This window comes from Herpailurus yagouaroundi, unplaced genomic scaffold (genome assembly GCF_014898765.1).
Source record: "Herpailurus yagouaroundi ecotype Mexico unplaced genomic scaffold, PumYag 250, whole genome shotgun sequence".
NCBI classification, from domain to species: Eukaryota; Metazoa; Chordata; class Mammalia; order Carnivora; family Felidae; genus Herpailurus; species Herpailurus yagouaroundi.
Window position 1 is genome coordinate 21295708 of NW_024412467.1, and position 22261 is coordinate 21317968.

Sequence of the window (22261 nt, forward strand, 5' to 3'; positions counted from 1 at the left end):
TGCCCTTTAAGAAACAACCTCATGAACCTTATATTTATCGTGAAGACGGTGGTGTTCACTAAACCAGGCAAAGCTTTGCTTTAGGTCTTACAGCTGCCTGATTGTACTTGTACTGAGTGATACGTGTGTGCGCACGCATACATACAAGTGTGCATGCACTCTGTGTGAATCTGATTCACCGTCTCACTCTAAGGATATGCTAGCGAGCAGCTTGAGGCCACAGTTGTGGCCCACTGGCAATGTTCAGTGTCATGGCGCATGTTCTCTGCATTACCCTACTCTTGGCTTCATCATGTTTTAGTTTCCATTTGTCCTGATGTCTTTACTTGGAAGAAAAAAAAAAAAACAACAACCCTGTAGTTCCAAGCTGTAAACCGCCTTTTCAAGCTGTGTATAAATCACCAGAATCACTCCACTATAACCTCTTAGACCTTTGCTCATGCTTTCTACCTACACTACCTCTCCCAATACAGCTGCTGCTTAACAAAACCCTACTAATCCTTCCAGGTCTATGGAGACACCTTTTCCCTCCTTCACCAAGCTTCTGTTGATCTCAAGCAGACACACTCTCAAATCACTTACAGGCATCTGCACACTGCCTTATGTCACAGCTTCTTCTGCAACTGGATTCTCTTCATCCCAGCAAACACCAGCTCTTGGGAGATAGAGACTAGTCACATTTACGTCACCTGCTGGGCCTTGTAATACATGGCACACAGTATGCAGGGTGCTTAATAAATCAAGTTGAGGGAAGAAAGCAGAAAGTATGAAGGTAAATGGTCACTAAATACGGAGCATTCATTCGTTAACAAGCACCTCCTCTGGGCAGGACAGAGAAAATCTGGTGGAAAAAAGACAAGGAAATCAGAATGACCACTGAACAAACTTGAGCAGATAGCCACCCTATGGGGGTGAATAAGTATTTACAGTGTCTGACCTCCAGCAGCTTACACTAATAAACACAGTGAGTATGCAAGTAGAACTCTGGATGATGTTAGAAAGTCACAGAACATAGACAGTCTACTTTAGACATGAGGGAAGGAGTGTTGGAGATCAGGGAAGGCTTCTTGGGGGCAAGTGCCAGCAGCCGAGGCCAGGAGGGTAAGGAATTCACCAGACACTGAAACAGAAGTACACGTGCAAAATCCTGAGGAAGGAGAGAACTTGGTAAATTCCAGAAACTGGAGGAAGCCTAGTGCACTTGAAGCTGATGCAATGAAGGAGCAAACCGTGGGGCATTCTGTAGATCACAGTAAGAAGTCTGAATATGATCTCAAGTACAAGAAAGATATTTAAACAGGATATTTAATATACGAATTATATCTCCAAAAATCCTTCCGGTGACTAAGTGAAAAATGGATTGAAAAAAGACAATTAGAAAGACACCTGTCACCCGGACTAGGTGGCGACAATGGCCAGAGGCCAGGGAAAGAGACGGATGCTGGCATACTTGGTAAGGAACAGGGTGGTATGGTGACAGGCTGGGTGGTGAGGATGAGGAAAAAGGGGCAGGCATGGATAATCTGTGGCCTCCAGTTTGAGCTATTAATAGATGCAGGCAGCACTCACTGAGATGGGACAGACGAGTTCCCTGTTCTCAGGGAGGCCTCCCAGGAGGCCAAGAATTAACTCAATTGTTTACAGTGCTCATGGTAAACACACTTACACTTTGCCATGCTCAAGAAGAAACTCATCACTTTAAGAAGTCTATTACAATGATAGAAGTAATGACATGATAAATACATCTTCTTCTCCGTTTTACATTACTTGCTTCTCCTCCCTTTCTTGATGGGTTCCTTTACAAGATTTTCTCATAGAACAACAAGACAAACGTTTTCGGATGACTGAGAAACTGGTCTCATGGGTGGGGGTCATGAGGAGTGGGTGTGTCTGGGATGGTAACCATTGGCCCGTGCATACTTTAACATTCCACCTCTGGTGCATGGGTGTGGACATTTGAGCCCGTATCTCTCCATGAAGCATAGAACCTTTTGTGGATTAACCAGGTAAGCAGAGCCCAGTAAAGAACGGAGCATCTAGACAGACACAGGACGTGACCACATATCCTGAGAGTAGAACTCCTAACGTAAGTATCACAGCAGTGATTAAAGACGCACAGTGCACACTTCCATGTGGATGGAAAAAGATGCAGGTTGGAGGATTTGGCACAGGGCTATGTGTGGGCTACTGATGGCCCTGCCAGAAGTAAAGTTTTATTTCATTATGGATGGAAGGGAAAAATGAGGAAAGACTGTGGTAGGTTCACAGGTCAGACACTGTTTTTTAAGTAACACTTAAGAGTAGCAGAGGATTTTATGCTTCAGCAAACAGAGCTGCAATCTTAGAGAGCCAAGGATGCAGGCCAGCTGGTCCACAATTCCAGGGTGTGCCACTCACACCAGCCACCACCACTGCAGGAAAACGAGGCTCTGAAGTTACAGAATCCTGGACTGCAGTAAAAGACAGTCGTCAAGGGGCGCCTGGGTGGCGCAGTTGGTTAAGCATCCGACTTCAGCCAGGTCACGATCTCGCGGTCCTTGAGTTCGAGCCCCGCGTCAGGCTCTGGGCTGATGGCTCGGAGCCTGGAGCCTGTTTCGGATTCTGTGTCTCCCTCTCACTCTGCCCCTCCCCCGTTCATGCTCTGTCTCTCTCTGTCCCAAAAATAAATAAAAAACGTTGAAAAAAAAATTAAAAAAAAAAAAAAGACAGTCGTCAAGAGCTGCCCCCGGGGTTCTCTATGAGTGTTGTCACTAAGTAGCTAGCTTCATCTGCAAAGTTAAAAGCCTAAAGCAAACTAGACTGAAATTAAATATCTCCTAAAGCAAATTTCTAAGACAAATATCTGGCTTTAGTCCAGATTAGCATTCTCAAACTAGGGTCCTAGGACATGCTACGAGTCTATGCCATGAACAACAATTTTTAAGTCCTACACTTTCACCCTACTGATCACCTATAAGGGCTGATGGCCTGCCATGTGGCTTCCATGCTTCTTTCCCACCAGGTGTAATCCGGCTGTTGCCAAGGATGGCATTCTTCAGCTGTGATTCTGGACCGGCCTTACATGACAATCACTGAGGAGGGACCACTTCTGTGTCTGCCAGTGAGCTCAGGTATTCATAACGTGTAGCCAGGATGAAGAACTGTGGGGACTTGTAACAAAATATTCCTCCAACTGGGGTAGAGGTATTTTCTCAAGGGTGCTCCAAGCATTTGGCCTTTAGAGAGGTCCCCACACTGTGCCCATTGAAGAGTGATGGCCCCTGAACCCCATGACAACAGGCAGGGGCGTTTATGTGTGTTTTCAATTGTGGACACCTACCAGGGTGGCAGGGAACTCAGAGCTCAAGACAGAGCCACACTACAGAACTGACTATTCACTTTACAAAGACGTTTTGGCTTAACATTAGAATCACATGTCAAAAAGCAAGAGATCAAGAGAGAACGTTTAACGCATTTTATAGATGAGGACAAAAGCTACTCAAAGGGCAAGACAGAAACTGACCTTGACACAATAGACTCAAAATATAAAGCAAAACCTGAAAGCCAGAACTTGCGAGGTTACATAAATACAGCATAAAAAACAAGACAGTAATTTTAAACCCCAGTTTTGAGCATCTAGGACTACTTCAAAACTATACTCGAGCCAAATTCCAGTAGTCAGTTTTTCTGTCAGTTCTTCCAGAAATCAAGGAAACAGACATCAAAACTGCCATGACTTTTTCTACATTTTCTGACAGCCTGTGCTTTCTGTACAGAGCATCTTGGTGATACCCTGTCTCTCCAGTAATCCAGCTCTCAGGGGCCACCACCTGACTTACTGGAGCCCCCGTTTCCAATGTGAACGTGTTCTACTCAGTGATGTGTGCAACTCTGAAGACTGTGGCAATGTGCCACCCTGGGCGGTCACTGGATCTCACAGATGAAAGCAGCAAGAAAACCCAGGGTGTAACTGCTCATTAAATGCACATTAGAAAATCCCTTGTGAAAACTGGATAACTCTGCAAGTGGAAAATTTACTAGGGCAACCCTTCTTACCCCAAACAAAACAAGAACCCAACTGAGGCTATTCTCACACCCCTCCACCTCATCTGTGATTATAAAGCTGTGGTGCTTTTGTCCCATCAAGGGAGCTTCACTGGAAAAACCGAAGCACAAATTTGTGATACGAAAAGGGAACACGTGTTGTTCCACTTTCCCTTCAAAGTCCATAAAACTTTGAATTCCAGGAATCCGAAATCTTGTATCCACAGCCACGTTCTGTGAGATGTCACATGTTCTAAGGCTGGTGCGGGCCAGGTGGCCCTGTCCCTTCTCCTCGGCCCCTACACTTGAGCCGCTGCTAGGAAGACACAGGAGGTGGAGACGCTGGGCAGCGCTCACTCAGCTCTCTGGCAACACAGCAATTAAACAGTGTGAGCCTGTGTAATCACGTTGCTAATGTTCACATTACATTTTCATAGTGTTCCTACAAAACCAAAATGTCATTTAACCTTTAGAGGTAATGCCAAGTTATAGGAAACAGCTACCATGCTTTGCTGAAGAGTACCATCCAAAGAAGAAAATACTACAATTATAATCCCAGCAAAGAATATATAATTTAAAACTATATCAGCAAGATGAAAAATAATCTCTGTCCAGTTGAAGAGCTTCAGGTAACAATGCGTGTTGCATTTAATAAAAGTCACAACACATATCCATGTGACAGGCAGAGTGTTATTTACTGGACAAAATGCAGAACCCTCCCTCTATTAGAGATATAAAACTTAATTAAAATTGAGGGGTCACCTTCTCATATTCCAGGTCATGTTACTATTCGACTTTAAAATTTAATTAGAACCAATGAATTTTTTTTAAGGCTCCAACCACGGTAGAGACATAGGATTCCCATGATTATGACAGTTAACACTAGATTAAAAACAGAACTACCCTATGACCCAGCAATTGCACTACAAGGAATTTATCCAAAAGATACAAAAATGCTGATTCAAAGGGGCAACATGCAACCCAATGTTTACAGCAGCGCTATCAACAATAGCCAAATTATAAAAAGAACCCAAATGTCCATCGTCTGATGAATGGATAAAGATGTGCTATATATATATATATACAATGGAATACTACTTGACAATAAAAAAGAATGAAACCTTGCCATTTGGAACAATGTGGATGGAACTAGAATGTATTATGCTAAGTGAGATAAGTCAGAGAAAGACAGACACATATGACTTCACTCATATGTAGAATTTAAGAAACTCAACAGATAAACATAAGGGAAGAGAAGGAAAAAAATAAGATAAAAACAGAGAGGGAGGCTAACCATAAGACACTCTTAAATACAGAGAACAAACTGAGGGTTGCTGGAGGGGAGCTGAGTGAGGGGTAGGTGGGGGGGGGGGTTAAACGGATGATGGGCATTAAGGAAGGTACTTTTCAGGATGAGCACTGGGTGTTATATGTAAGAGATGAATCACTGGGTTCTACTCCTGAAGCCAAGACTACACTGTTAACCACCCTGAATTTAAATTTAAAACAATCATTAAAAAGAAAGAAAGAAAAAAGATAACTTTGGTGGCAGCATGACAATGGACTGGATGGAAAGAGAAAAATGAAGGAAGAGAGGGAGGGAAAAAGGAAGGGAGGAAATTAGCTAGGTACTATTTACTAAGATTTTAATAATTGTCAACACACCAGATTCAGCAACTTCCATTGCAAGAACCCAGACGGTAACAGTGGAATTGAAGAGAAGGCACCCACAAATTCTCAGAAGGTAGGATCAATGTGTAATCCTACACAATGCGTAATCCTTAGGTGTGTAATGACTGGTTTGATGTGGATGGTGAAACAGCAGGAAGTCTTGATGAAAAAAAAATCTGTTTTGGGGTGCAAAAAAAAAAAAGAAAAAAGAAAAAAAAGAAATGGTCCTTTGAGACTGAGGACAACGGTCTTCAATGTAAGGTGTCTGACATGTAGAAGCCAGAACTGGGGAAGTGGGGGCTCCTCAGCATGAAGCAAGTTTTAGGTCTCCACGTCCTGCAGTTGTAACCCCACTGGGGCCCAAGCCCTCTCTGGTTTATTCATCAAAAACAAATGTCATGTACTGGCACAAAAACAGACACTCAGATCAATGGAACAGAATAGAGAACCCAGAAATGGACCCACAAACATATGGCCAACTAATCTTTGACAAAGCAGGAAAGAATATCCATTGGAATAAAGACAGTCTCTTCAGCAAGTGGTGCGGGGAAAACTGGACAACGACATGTAGAAAAATGAACCTGGACCACTTTCTTACACCATACACAAAAATAAACTCAAAATGGATGAAAGACCTAAACATAAGATAGGAAAACCATCAAAATCCTCGGGGAGAAAGCAGGCAAAAACCTCTTTGATTTTGGCTGCAGCAACTTATTACTCAACACGTCCCCAGAGGCAAGGGAAACAAAAACCAAAAATGAACTACTGGGACCTCATCAAAATAAAAAGTTTCTGCACAGCGAAGCAAACAATCGGTAAAACTAAAAGGCAACCGACAGAATGGGAGAAGATATTTGCAAATGACATATCAGATAAAGCATTAATATCCAAAATCTATAAAGAACTTATCAAACTTCACACTCCAAAAACAAATAATCCAGTGAAGAAATGGGCAAAAGACATGAATAGTCACTTCTCCAAAGAAGACATCCAGATGGCCAACCAACACATGAAAAAAATGCTCAACATCACTCATCATCAGAGAAACAAAAATCAAAACCTCAATGAGATACCACCTCACACCTGTCAGAATGGTAACATTAACAACTCAGGCAACAACAGATGTTGGCGAGGATGTAGAGAAAGACCATCACTTTTGCACTGCTGGTGAGAATGCAAACTAGTGCAGCCACTCTGGAAAACAGTATGGAGGTTCCTCAAAAAATTAAAAATACAACTACCCTATGACCCAGCAATTGCACTACTAGGTATTTTATCCAAGGGATACAGGTGTGCTGTTTCAAAGGGGCACATGCACCCCAATGTTTATAGCAGCGCTATCAACAATAGCCAAAGTATGGAAAAAGCCCAAATGTCCATCAATGGATGAATGGATAAAGAAGATGTGGTGTGTGTGTGTGTGTGTATACACACACACACACACACACACACACACACACACACACACATTCATACATAGAGTGGAGTATTACTCAGCAATCAAAAAGAATGAAATCTTGCCATTTGCAACTATGTGGATGGAACCAGAGGGTATTATGCTAAGCAAAATTAGTCAGAAAAAGACAAATATCGTATGACTTCACTCATATGAGGACTTTAAGATACAAAAAAGATAAACATAAGGGAAGGGAAACAAAAATAATATAAAAACAGGGAGGGGGGGACAAAACATAAGAGACTCTTAAATACAGAGAACAATCAGAGGGTTGCTGGAGGGGTTGTGGGAGGGTGGATGGGCTAAATGTGTAAGGGACATTAAGGAATCTACTCCTGAAATCATTGTTGCACTATATGCTAACTTGGATGTAAATTAAAAAATAAATTAAAAAAAAAGGAAAAAACAAAACAAAACAATACAAAATGTCCTGGCCTTCCCTTTATGACTTCAAAATAATCCAGGGAGGGGTGCCTGGATGGCCAGTAGGTTGAACATCTGACTCTTGGTTTTGGCTCAGGTCATGATCTCATGGTTCATGTGTTTGAGCCCCGCCTTGGGCTTGCTCTGATAGCTTGGGGCCTGCTTGGGATTTTCTCTCTCCCTCTCTCTCTGCCCCTCCCCTGCTCGCGCTCTCTTGCTCGCTCTCTCTTTCTCGCTCAAAATAAATAAATGAACTTTAAAAAGAACCCACCAAAACCCAAAATAATCTAGGGATTCATTCTTCCCCACAGATTGCTTCTAAACCCAACCCCCTCAGAATTCAGTATGTCACTGCCAAAAAGGTACTGAAATACTGCCCTCCTTGGTGACAGAGCATGCTTTTCAAAACTAGCTGAGCACTTCAGGGGCAACCTAGGTCTGTCTCATAAGAGGAGAGCCCAGCATCCACAGGCGCATCACACATCCCAAGTACTCAGACTCATGACCTGCCCTGACATGTGGAACACCGAGCTGTCAAAGATTAAGACAGTCCTGTAAGGTCACAAAAGACTCCAGGTGGCTTAATATTCTTAATCAAGTCATGAGGGGATTGGTGAGGATAGAAACTCATGTTTTAGTATCCCAATCATTCATACCGACTTCGATAAGACACCATCATTTTTATACCCATGCTAATGGGTCAGCTATGTGCTTATCCAACTTTTACTTCTGAAATTCAGGTAATACTGGGTGGTGGTGCATCTCAGGCTGGCTACAGAGCTGTTAACTTCCTGCAGTTGTAACTGAGGATGGGGCGCAGCTCACAGGGGCACAGCTGAAGACCCAGGGGCTGAGGAGATCTGCCAGTAACTAATGTCCCTATCTCAGTGTGCAAGAGGTGTGGCAAATATTCCTCAGCTCAGAGGTGGAGGAGGACTATCTACAGTGCACAGCCTCACTCTAAGTGGCTTACACAGTGGTTAAGTACAAGGTGCAGTTGTGCGACAGGGAACAAATTTACGTATTTTCCCTCCCCTTGCTGTACATACATAACTAAGAAGGTAAACTGCAGACAGAAAGGAGAGAGGGCTATGACTGAGATAACTGGGCACAGAGGAAGATGTCTTCAGGTATTTTGAGAACCAAATGTGCTCCCATTAAAAAAATATTTTTAAGCACAAGAAACTCTTAAATAATGAAGTAGGAAGAGCAGACCAGATGTTATCATAAATAAACTTGATGCTAAAGTGTCATCTTCTCAAAGGTGGGGAGGGCAGTGGCATGGAGAACCGAAGAGCAAATACATAGTTCAGAAAATAACCTGGAGGAAAAAATACTTTAGGTTAGGATTTAAAGTGTTTTCTTAATATTTCATATTTTGAATGCTTCGGCACAGCCTATTTATGGCCCTAGACTGAGAGGCAATTACATTAGATCCTTATCACTAGGGGAGATGGGTATTTACTACAGGAGGGTAATTACTTTTTTTATAGAGATAGTTTATCTCATTAGATGTCATCATTTCAGCAAGAATAGGTCTGCACAAGGATTAGTTCATTCTAATAGTCTGGTGTACTTCTCTGGCCTTGAGGCATCTGCCCATAACCCTGGGGCTGAACTCAACACCGTGGCCTGGACCAAGAGCACAGTATGACTCCATCCATTCTTGGACCATTTCACCCATGACTCTGGTAGGGGGGCAGTTTTACCAATGTAGCTACTTTCTCTCGTCAACTACAGTGCCATTCAAATAATCCCTAGAGTCGGAAACAATGCTCCTTGGTGAACACTCATCCTAGCAGGACTAGAAGTCAGCGGTTGTATTTTATTGAGCTCCGAATGATCAATGCAGCACAGTGCCTGGCACACAGTGAATGTTCACTAAGTGCATGATAAGGAGGCATGGAGCTTCCAGAAACTCCCCTGTGCACAGGTGGCTGCTTGTAAGAGAACAGTTGGAACGTATTCAAACAGAAGTTAAAAGCAAGGTTTAAAACACGCCTTAAAACCAGAGGAAAAACTATTTCAGGAACTCAGAAGTCACCAAAGATAGTTAATCAGGAGCCAGTAACCATGCTTAGAGCCAAATAACATGAAACAAGCACAGCCAGTTCCAGTCGTAGGGGCCAGAGCCATGGACAGTGGGAGACGTGAGGTGATCTGGGAGCCCTAGTGGACTCAAACTCCTTGGAGAAGGTAAATTAGCAGCTTTCTTGTTCCCTGAGCACCCAGGAAATGGCAAGCAGTTGTACACATTTTGCAGTAGATGGTGTGCTCTTTTATCATTGCATTTGTCTGGTGAAGTTGAATGAACTCTTTACTAGATTTTGCCCCGATAAAACAATATTGTATTAATTTTATTACATAATTAAGATGGTAACTTTGAAATTCAATAATATCAATGAAACAGTAATTATGAAGAGACATGTTAGGATGAGCCACAAAGGAGGAAAAGCCTTTTATCCACTTCCCACTTCTGGTGGCCACCTATCATGAGGCAGGGAACAGAAACCCTGGGATGAAAGTCTTGATTCTTATTCTCAGGAAGTTCCCTGTATGCTGGGGACATAGCTGTAAACAGGAGCATGTTGGAGCACCTGGCTGGCTCAGTGAGTAGAGCATGTGCCTTGATCTTGGGGTCATGAGTTTTAGCCCCATGATGGGGTAGAGATTAAACAAAAAATAAAAAAAAATAAGAGGAGCGTGTTGACTCTGCTTAAAAGGACATGTGCAAGTAGAGCAGTGCAGGGGAATGGGGCAGCCTGCTGACCTTGACTGATTTGGAAAAAAGACTCCAAGTGCCCAGGCAGCAGGGGATGGCCCAGCGCAGCTGCAATCCCTGAAGGATGGCCTCCGGCCCCAGCTGCTGCTCTGTCAGCACTCTCCTGATGGCCTGGTGCATCAGACAAATATCCTTCTGCATATGGGTGGCATGGCAGGTGGTCTTAGGGGCTGTGCCGCATAAAGGCTGGGAGAAGAACAGCCACAAAGGTGATTGAAAAGAAACAGCCAGAAAGGTAAAAGGGGAACAAAAACAGTAGTGCTCCAGAAACAGGTATTTTAAAAACAAAGATGAAGCAAGAAGTGTTGGGTTGAGGTCAAGTGTTGGTAGGAGAGCAAAATGGTGCCGCAGTATGCAGGCTCCTCAAAATCAAAAATAGAATTACCATATGATTCAGCAATCCCACTTGTGTGTATTTATCCAAAATAATTCAAAACAGGATCCTGAAGAGATATTTATAAGCTGCAGCATTATTCACAATAGCCAAGAGGTAGCGGCAACCCAAATGTCTGCGGACAGATGAACACATAAAGAAAATCCCGTAATAGGCTGCAACATGGATGAAGCCCCAGGGAATTATGTTAAGTGAAATAAGCCAATCAAAAAGGACAAACATTGTACGATTTCCACTCATATGAGGTATCTAAAGTAGTCAAAATCACAAAAATACAAAGTAGAATGGTGTTTGCCAAGGGCTATGGGGGAATAGGTGAGGGAGCATTAGTGTTTACAGGGTAGAGAGTTTCAGCCTAGTAAGTGAAAATGTTCTAGAGCTCTGCAGCTCAGCAATGTGAATACACTTAGCGTTCCGGGTCTACACATTTAAAAAACATTTAAGACTGTAACCTTAAGGTTTGTTTGTTTGTTGCCACAATTAAAGTGAAAACAAAACAAAGACGTGGTGATCGTATTAACTGTGGCTGGGACTGGGGTGCCTGGCTGGCTTAGTGGGTTAAGCATCCAACTCTCGATTTTGGCTCAGGTTGTGATCTCACCGTTCGTGAGCTCCAGCCCTGCGTTGGGCTCTGCGCGGACAGTACAGAGCCTGTTTGGGATTCTCTCTCTTCCTCTCTCTCTGCTGCTCCCCGTTTGCTCTTTCAAAATAAATAAATAAACTTAAAAAAAAATGTGGGTGGGAGTGGCCAGTTCTGATGAAGACAAGCACCAGATCCAGTAAGTGGAGGTGGCTGTGGCCCAGAGGCTAAGAACACCTGTTCACAGAGCAGGAGCCACGCTGGGGGTGGCTGGGAAAGGAAAAGAGCTAGCAATCATGGATGAGATGCTCCAGAAGCGTGACCTGAAAGGAAAATGAGAATCAGGGTGGAAACAAGCAGAGCCCTGAAGAAAAGGTGTTCATGAATTCTAGTCCCTTCACTTCTTTCTGCCTGGCATTCCCTGTAAAACGGACATGACTTAACAGTCCTAGTAACACATGGGTGGAGTGAACCCACCACACTGTGAAAATTCAGTAAATGGCAGCTGTGACTATGATGAGTGAGGAGGCTTTCATGTGGAGCCTGGTCCTCTGGGGGTGATGGCCATGCTGGGTTGAGAAGGAAGGGCTGTGACCCTGAAGCCTGGGTCTCTGGGGAATGCTGACATAGGACCAAGAGGCTGGTGAATCAGTGAGGAGGAAGGAGAAGGAGTAAGAAAACACAGGCCTCAGCACAGAATCGTCTTCATCGGAGTCTGGAGGAGGCCGACCAGCCCCCACTCCCCAAGCCTGGCAGCACTGGGGATGAGCTCTCTCTGCTCCTGAGGCCACAAGGGAAGGCAGAGGACCAGCGAGCAGGGCAGGCTTCTGGTTTCAGGTAGGCAAATGGGAAATCCTCTTTGAGGAGGTTGAGAACTTGGCAAAGACAGAGCTATGAAATGCTGCAGGTGTGCTACTAAGTTGGGGGCAGCGGACAAGGGGGCAGAAGGCAGTTCGACTAGGAAAAAGGACAGGAAAAGGCTGTAGGGCTTCCTCAGAGGCTGTAGCTTGGGAAAGACAATGAAGAATTGCACAGAATCACACAGCGAGCTTGTTTCCATCTCAAAATGACCAAGAACCTAAGGCACCGGAAAGGCTCCACTGGTCTGAAGCTCATTCTAGTGACACTGATCCCCAGAAGTGAATAAATTTGGGTGCGGGGCCCTACTTATTGGGCGTAAAGTCGCCTCCTGGATATTGTCATATAGAGCAAAATTATTCACTCGTGGTTTTAAAAGATGTTCTGCACCATTAACCTACAGATGTTTTCTTCGGTTTTCCCAGCTCCAAGAATTACATATCATTCTCTATTTGCAAGCAAGCTCAAAACTTGCCTTGGCCCTTAATTCCTTGGCAGTTTCTCCCAACCACCCTCACAGACCTTGTTTCTTCTTCACACAAATCCTTTCTAGAAGACAGATGCTATTGATGAAAGTAGAAGTGGAAAAAAATTGCTCAAACAACTCATTCACCCCCATACAAATGTTAATTAAGCACCTATTGTATGTAAACAATGGGAGTAGACAATGTAGGAAATTTTAAAGGAGATTAAAATGTTTGCTACAATGCTTTCCCATTCTACTATCTGAAGTTTTATTGAGTTTGTCTTTCTGTTCTGGATCTTTCTCTGGATCTCTTCTGCCAGTTTACTTTCTCAGAGGAATCAGCTCTCCTCTACCCAGCCTCGGTAGGTGTCCAAGCCACTTGAGATAAGACTTCACCCAAAGCAAAAGCACCTTGGGGAACAGGACTCCTTAGTGTCTTCTTTCAAGAGCCCCCTAATAAACTGACAAACACAGCCTTTCCTCATTTGTAATTAAAAAATATGCCCTGGGGCGCCTGGGTGGCGCAGTCGGTTAAGCGTCCGACTTCAGCCAGGTCACGATCTCGCGGTCCGTGAGTTCAAGCCCCGCGTCGGGCTCTGGGCTGATGGCTCAGCGCCTGGAGCCTGTTTCCGATTCTGTGTCTCCCTCTCTCTCTGCCCCTCGCCCGTTCATGCTCTGTCTCTCTCTGTCCCAAAAGTAAATAAACGTTGAAAAAAAAAAAATTTAAAAAATATGCCCTGTAAAGGGTGACCTACCAAATTAGGAGGACATACACACAGTGCCTAGTGCCCCCAAACACAGGGCCCTAACAGCTACAAAGGAAGAAGAGCACACAGTTACACACAAAAATAGAAAATGAAAAGGCAAACACAGAGTTCGGTCTTGTAAGCAACACCTAGGTGTATTGGGAGACGACACCATGCTCAGTTTGAGAGGACTGCCCAAAAGCTACAACATGGACTGAAATGATCACTATTCATTTACTATTCAATATTTAACAGCCATGATATTCTGTAACCTAGGGAAGCGCTGTTATATTTTAAGGGTACTCAGTAATCTTAATTGTGTTGTGATTGTCAAAAGCTCAGTCTCTACTTTCACCCTTACTGTTAACAGCCCTGGGTTTCCCTTGGGCAACCAGAGTGTGGATGAAGCTGATCTCTCTTGGAACTTCGGGAAAGAGAAGACTTTTTTCTGCCTGGTTTGCTGAGAGGGTTAGGATGCCAGCTAGAACTGTGGACGGCACGTGCCTTCCCTGTGGGAAGGGTTTGCATGAATGCAGCCAAGAGGGCCCACAGGGGGAGAGGGCATGGATCCATTCAGGCAGTGGGTCCAGCTGTGCCTGGGACTTGCTCACCTGAGCCAATATATGGCATTTTTGTTTGCCTGTTTAAGCCAACCTGAGTTCAGCTTCACTTGACAGAGAACAAGTCCTGTGATGTAGTTCTGGCAACAGGGTGAATTAGGCTTATAAAAAAAATCCCTTTTGCTGCTGTGACACAGAAGAACTGAAGTCAGGAGCGGGTTAGAATATGGACCCTTCTGTCCCACCAACTTGCTGAGTGATTTTGTTTTTTACCAAATTCCTTTTTCTTTCACAACCAGGCTCATCTATAAAATAAGCATTCTCTGAAAGAGGGAGAATAATGTTAGAGGAACACAGAAGACAGAGGAAAGGCAACAGAACAGCATGTTTGGAAAGAAGACCAGACAGCCAGTACACTGTGTATCCATAGCTGCTCTTGCCCCTACAATACAGGATGTCATTAGAGGAATATTCCAGAAGGCTAGCACCCTGCTAAAGACAACAGCAATAAAAATGGGAATGCAGAAGACAGGCGGGATTTGTATCAGGTGTTCAATCCTCTTTTAACAAGTATCAACAAGAACAAGTATTTTCAAAAATGGGAATTTCACGTGAACTGGGTGACTTTTTTATTCTGCCCTTGTGCCAGTCAGTTACAAAGTTCAGGAGGAGCAGGAACTGGACTCAGATTCTTTTCTGACATATGACCTAAGGGATCCAGATTTCATTTAAATTGTAAAACTCTAAGTTAATAAAATACACTTTGGTATATTAGAAACTGAGCAGGAACGATAAAATTAATGGGAATTAATTTGAAGTTTTCTTATTAAACTGTTGTAAGTATGTTAAGGCAGAGACCAGATGGCACTATTCATCCCAATGCCTGGCATGGAAGTTCTCAGTCCTTGAGTGGGTGCTGGGGGAACCAAAAGTCACTGACCTCTTCTGAAATGCTCCCATTAGAAGTGTGAACTCTCCAGCTCAAACATGTGTAGATTAATGTGGTCCCCGGCAAAGATGACACACACATTCACAAAGTCTTCATGTTTTGAAAAGTTGGAACTGTGCACCTCCCCCCACTTCAATAGGCAAGAGAAAATGTAAAGGGAATTAACAGAAAAGTAAGTGCAAACAATTACAACCTGTGAAATCAGAATTTTCATGCTTTAAAATGAAAACCATGAGATAACAGTTTTCTACCTTAAATATCTGTCAGATATTGAAAAGCTGATTAAGAACAATAGGTAAATAGGCACTCACAATCTTTATAGCTTGTTTAGAGAGCAATTTGGTAACATCTAGCAAAATCTTTAATTACAGTCTTGTACTTTACTAGTGTTTACAACAGTGAGTCTCCAGCTAACACGCAAATGGCTCAGGAAAAAATGTATATGCACATACAGATATGTGAGTGTATAAACATACACTCACACCCAGGGGAGGGAGAAAGTCAGTGAGGCAAACTGAAAACAACTGGTGAATGTGGATGAAGTGTATGGGTTCTTCTTTACTGGTTTTGCAACTTTTCCATAAATTTGAAATCATATAAAAAAAATACAAAAAAAATCAAGTTTAAAACTTCAAAGCAAGTGAGGTAGAGTCAGAGTCTTAAAATAGAGAGCTTTCCACAACATGATGTTAAATGAAAGAGGCAAATACCAGAACTTATAGGATTCCATACCAAAGGATGTGAATATGGAGAAGAAGGTCTGAAATGACACGTCAAACTATTAATGTTCTCTCTGAAGTAAATGGTATTCTGAGGGGAGGAGGTAATGGTAAACTGTCCTCTTTTGCTCAACGTACTTCTAATAACGTGTAAGAATTCATAATATCTATGTATGACTCAGGTTTAAGGCAGGAGGTTATTAACATTTCTGCTGTTGCAGTGTCAATGAAATGTACTCATTTATGTGGAAAACACGCCCAATGTCTACTGCTAAGGTTCTCACTTCGTGGATGCACCCAGACACAGGGCCCTGCGCAGACAGATGGGAATAACAGACACAGTGCTCTGTCACGATGCCTGAGGCCTTTACTAGGATCCTTATTAAGGGCAGGCCCTGGGATGCTAAACCAGTAGGTGTCCAGGCCCAAGTGCCAAAGTGCCCCCTGCTGAGTAATATAGACACTGAATCACCACTAGGAGGTATGTATGATATAGTCACACAATAAATAGCCACAAATCAATTTAGAAGAATGAAGAAGGGCTATTTGCATGGATATGAAAATATATCTAAGATGTATCAAAATTAAAAATAAAACCCTAAGTTGTAGAGCCATATGTCAGGTATGAGCCCATTGATGTATTTAAAAGATGTGCATGTTTATATAATTTCTGGAAGGAAAAAAATGTTAACAGCAGTTATCTCTGGAGAGTAGGAGCAGGAAGTGGGGCTTTCTACTTTTCTTTTTTTCTTTGAAACATTTTAATTATTTTATAATGTTTTTCTGTCATTTAAAATTTCTAATTAGAAATATTTATTGAAAAGGGAATTAAAAGCAAAAGTGAATTACTGGCACCTTATGAAGATAAAAAGCTTCTGCACAGCAAAGGAAACAACCAACAAAACTAAAAGGCAACCAACGGAATGGGAAAAGATATTTGCAAATGACATATGGGACAAAGGGCTAGTATCCAAAATCTATAAAGAGCTCACCAAACTCCACACCCGAAAAGCAAATAACCCAGTGAAGAAATGGGCAGAAAACATGAAGAGACACTTCTCTAAAGAAGACATCCGGATGGCCAACAGGCACGTGAAAAGATGTTCAGCGTCGCTCCTTATCAGGGAAATACAAATCAAAACCACACTCAGGTATCACCTCACGCCAGTCAGAGTGGCCAAAATGAACAAATCAGGAGACTATAGATGCTGGAGAGGATGTGGAGAAACGGGAACCCTCTTGCACTGTTGGTGGGAATGCAAATTGGTGCAGCCGCTCTGGAAAGCAGTGTGGAGGTTCCTCAGAAAATTAAAAATAGACCTACCCTATGACCCAGCAATAGCACTGCTAGGAATTTATCCAAGGGACACAGGAGTACTGATGCATAGGGGCACTTGTACCCCAATGTTCATAGCAGCACTCTCAACAATAGCCAAATTATGGAAAGAGCCGAAACGTCCATCAACTGATGAATGGATAAAGAAATTGTGGTTTATATACACTATGGAATACTACGTGGCAATGAGAAAAAATGAAATATGGCCTTTTGTAGCAACGTGGATGGAACTGGAGAGTGTGATGCTAAGTGAAATAAGCCATACCGAGAAAGACAGATACCATATGGTTTCACTCTTATGTGGATCCTGAGAAACTTAACAGGAACCCATGGGGGAGGGGAAGGAAAAAAAAAAAAGAGGTTAGAGTAGGAGAGAGCCAAAGCATAAGAGACTGTTGAGAACTGAGAGCAAACTGAGGGTTGATGGGGGGTGGGAGGGAGGAGAGGGTGGGTGATGGGTATTGAGGAGGGCACCTTTTGGGATGAGCACTGGGTGTTGTATGGAAACCAATTTGACAATAAATTTCATATATAAATAAAAAAAAAAAGAAATATTTATTGAAAGAGTAACAAAAGTCTAAAGACAATTTCAAATCAAGATATATAAGGCTAATAAGCAACCTCACGAGAGAACAGGAATCTAACTATAAAGAATCTAAAATATATCATAAACAGAAGAAATTAGTTGTGTATTTTTATTTCCCATCTTCCTCCATAAAAACCAAACTTAAAAGAAAACACGGTACAGGGAAGGTAGTTGTGGAACTTTGGCGAGCACCAAAGCCACCTGGAGGGCTCGGGAAACAGACTGCTGGACCCAGCCGAGATTCTAGTTCGGGAGGTGTGGCGGGGGTTCAGGGATGAGCATTTCTAACAGGTCACCCAGATGCTGGGCACCACACTTTGAGAATCACTGGTATAGGAAAACATAAGAAAGTGGAAATGAAGAGCAAACACTAAACAGTCACAAGGGCTCTGAAGTATGTTTGCTGGGTCACCCTTGCCCCAAGTCCTAACTGTCCTTGAACATACCATAAAACCCTGCAAGTGCAGGGGGAGGGGAAGTCTCCCCAGCAGCACAGACACTGGGCAGGTGGGTCTCGGCTGCTCTTGCTGGGATGTGTGCTGGTCCAGAGCTGGCTGGGTTGATCCCTGAAACTTCTTAGTCCAGTTGAACTTGGCATATTCAATTCATTTTTACGTAAGATAGGAGACAGGATTACAAAAGGTGAGCTGATGTCTATGTCTAATGTCCTGGAAAGGCTCTATGTGAAAACAGCAGTCAAATTAGGTGTAAATGAGAAAATGGGAAAAATGAAAAAATTCCAGGACTGTGCACTCAGATTTGTAAGTCCCAAAGTGTCTGCCCCATTTCAATGAATTCCAAATTGGCAATAGTAGATGATGTGTCTGGATGTACTTCACACAACACTGAACTCTGATCAATCAACCGATCTCCAAAGTCAGACCCTTTCCATGGGTCCATGGAAAGGGTCTGACTCACCAGACAACTGGCAAACGAAAGTACCCGTTCATTGAAAGGCCTTGGCTCTGTGTCGATCGCAAATGGTTGCACATTTTTAATGTTTAGCCTTTGCTTTCTGAGTAGACATGTCCTATTGAGGCCCTGCTGAGCGGTTTTCTGCCACTGGTCTCCTGATTTCTTCCCTTTCTCTGAGTTAAATTCCAATCTCAGCACAGAAATTGCAAATGGCCCTGGGGGACCGGGGGCCTCTTCCAAGGGTGGAGCTATTGATTTGGTACAACATCTTCCCTGATAATGACAGAGAAGGGAGATAGATCATCAGGCTTCATATTCTTATTGAGAGGAACTTACACTCCAGCTCCTCAGAAGAAGCCATATTTTCCTAAACAACTGCTCCTGGGAGCCTCCTTCAATAGAAATGCTCACAGAATAAAAGACTTGAGGCATGTTAAGGTATTTCCCCACTTTCCACCTGAATCTGTTGGCTCCGACTTCATATCCATCAACTCTACGCAATTACACTGATCAGGTTTAGACGTCATTTTTTAAAATGTGTGCTAACAGTATTTTCTCAAATGTACAATGATGATCAGTTATACATTTGAATTCACAAAAGAACAAAGTAACAATAATCCAGTTTATAAACGCAATTGCTTCTTTTGTAGGATTAATTCGTTAGGCAATTAAAAGACCAAGAAAATACTATCATTAACAAAGAGTAGAAAGAAGGCAGCCACATCACCTAAATTTAAGATTTTTTCATATTTCTGAGTGAAGCAATATAGTCATCTTTTAAACCTGTTTCACACTTAAAAGTTACAAGCCACATATACATATGGCTATTTTGTAAAAGTAATTGTGTGTGTTAAAATTCTCCAGAAACATTTACTCTTTTGGTTAACAGATATTTAAATATCTGTTGTGTTTGGTGGCAAAAAATATCCCTCATACACACATGATTAATGTTTTGAATAAGAGATGATTCATTCCCCAGTGACTCCATGAATATCTGCTTCCATTAGTTTTAAAAAAACAAATCAGTTTTCTCATGTAGCTCTAAAATTAATGTGGAAAGTAAAAACAAACAACGACTTTAAGAGATTATGAGTGTAGACCAGCAAGCTGATGCGGCTTCAGTACTGCTCTCTCAGGAAAGAAACGCCCCAAGGGCGAGTAAGAGGTTTTCTGGGATGTTTCTGTGCTTCTGGCCTCTGTACCCTGTCATTTCAATAGCATGTCTTCCCTCACATCTAGTGTGATCTGGCGACAGGGCTACCAAGAACTCACTATACCATCTTTGTCTTCCATGAGTACCCCTTCTACTGGACTCATTCCCTGACAAACACCGGCAGCATGTGCTACGAACAGGCACTGCTCAGGACACGGGAGGATTCAGCCCTGGCAAAACCAGATCCCTTCTTGGAGCCTACTCGCCAGAGGAGGGAACAAAAGCATCTTTCTGCAAAGGAGAAGGGTGAAGAGAAGCAGAGGCACTCATCCACCCGAGCACCTGTCTGTAGGTGGCCATGCTGTCTAGGACACTACTTGCTTTTTGCCATCATGCTTCGCTCAGAAAGGACACTCCCACAGTAGGCTGTGGAGGGAGGAGGAGATGGTTCTTTTCCCTTTTAATCTTCAAGGCTGATTTAGATCATGGCCATTGGGGATGTCATTTACCACTGTTCTAAAAACATTCCCGAGCGGCTTCTATTCTTTCTCTGGTCTAAGTGTTCTCAACAGTATATAGGACTCAGGGTCAGGAGAGAAAGGAGGTCATGAGGGCCTTGGAAATACAGTGTTACTCCCGTCCCAATCAACCTGCCTACCTTCACAGAACAAGATAAAATAATTTGAGATTTTATGCTTACATATCTGTGGTGGTTTTAACCAAAGCCACCTTTATGGACATTTAAAAATTTTTTGACATGGGAATAGTAATAAAAAAGGCAGTCACTAACTCCTTATTTAAACTGAACCCAATATCCTCGTTTTATACAAAACTGAAGGCTTTGCTGAGGGGAGCCAAGCTTGTGTAACTGTGATAAAAACAGAACGTGGAAACTTAAAGGGTCAAAAAGTTTTGAAAATCACGCCCCATCACCCATAAAAATGAATGTACACACAACTTTTGTGGATAAAGGGGAGCCACAGATCTTCTAAAGTCTTTTGTATCCCTTTACTTTCCAAAAATACTGCCCTAGGACTGTGACTTCCTAGAGCAAGACTTAGCAAACTTTTTCTGTAAAGAGCCAGACTGTCAATTTTTTCAGCTTTGCAGGCCATACAGTCTCTGTCATAATGATTCAACTCTGTCCTTGACCGTAAGTGCCACAGACCATAAGTGAATGAATGAAATGTGGCTGTGTTCCAATAAAACTTTATTTATGGACACAAAAATTTTGATTTCTTATGTTTTCACATGGCATTAAATATTATTCCTCTTGATTTTCCCAAACATTAGAAAGTGTAAAAACCATTCTTAGCTTGCAGGCCACATGGAAAAGGCAAGTGGGCTGGTTGCCAAGCCCTGCCCTTATCTGCTAGATAAGAGCCCAGCAGGGTGCTTGGCCCTGAGTAATCAATAGAGAAGTCTATGTTCCCGGTCTAGTGGAGGCAGCAAGAAATGGAACACAGGAGTAGGAATTAAGAAACATGTTCTGATTCTATCTCTGCCTTCAGTTCTCTCTGAACATCACAATCTCCTTGGACTCAGCTCCCCTCTCTGTGACAAGCAGCATGCAATCAGATGGCTGATAAAGTCTCTTCTGCCTCTGAACCTCTACGATCCTTCATTTACAACAACGTAAAAGAAAACCGGGTCTATGAGCAGGCCAACAGTTCAGGAAGTCAGCTCGGTAAATAAGCTCATACAAGTTCCAGGCGAGGGCAAAACTCCTGGAGCAAGGAAGAAAAGCAGCATTTGGGTAAAGTGTGTTATCTGAAAGACACTAGCAAGATGACAATTTACTGCCCCAAGGGAACCCCTGGATTTCTGTTTCCTCATTGCTACACAAACATCTAAGCCAAAACTTTTTGATGCACCACAGCAAGATGGTTAGAGTGGCAACTCAGGTGAGCATTTCTCTTTGGAGGGAAATAAGCTTCCCTCTCGCTTTCTTTCATTCTACTAAGGGTGAGTTGGGGGAGACAGGCAGATAGACATGATCACAGTTCTGCTACACACAGGGCTCGGGCAGCATAGGAGACCAGAGGACACAAAAGCAGGTGGGCCCTGCATCAGAGGCATAGTGGGAGGTCCCGGGGTGACTGAGGGACAGGGGAGGTATGATGCTCCTGGCAGAGGACAGCAGGAGTGCAGACGTGGAGAGAGGGAGCTGAGAGGGCAGTGCGGGCCAAGCAGAAACTCAGGAGCACGCTTGCGAACTACAGAAACGGTGGTGTGGTCAGACTGGTGGTGGGGATGCTCCTCCCATCCAAGAATTATAGAAAATGGATGGGAACTGTCAAAAGGCAGGAAGCAGGGAGACCTGTGAGAAAGCTACGGCAGGTAAGAAGTAACCAGGGCCCCAAGTAAGGGAAAGCTAGTGGGGTTTACAGTAGAGAAACCCGTAACAGAATTCTATAATGATGGGTGGCTAGATGAGGCATGGGGGAAGCAAAGGGGATGGAAGCTGTCCGTGATAATCCCACCTGCACCGTCTGAGAAGCTGGGGAGGCCATGGTTCAACCAACTAAGCTGCAGAATCCAAGAGCAGGAGTGGAAACAAAACAGGAAATACCACCCCAATTGAACAGACTCCTATTCTGTAAAAGGGACAGTGGGATCCGAACAGTTGACCATTACAGAG

General features: G+C 43.2%; 1 protein-coding gene across 5 annotated transcripts in view; it reads right to left on the minus strand.

Annotated features, from left to right (window-relative positions):
* The window catches only part of CDYL (chromodomain Y like), a 247916-nt gene that overhangs the window by 52047 nt on the left and 173608 nt on the right, over positions 1 to 22261 (minus strand). The gene's annotated exons all lie outside the window — the stretch shown is intronic.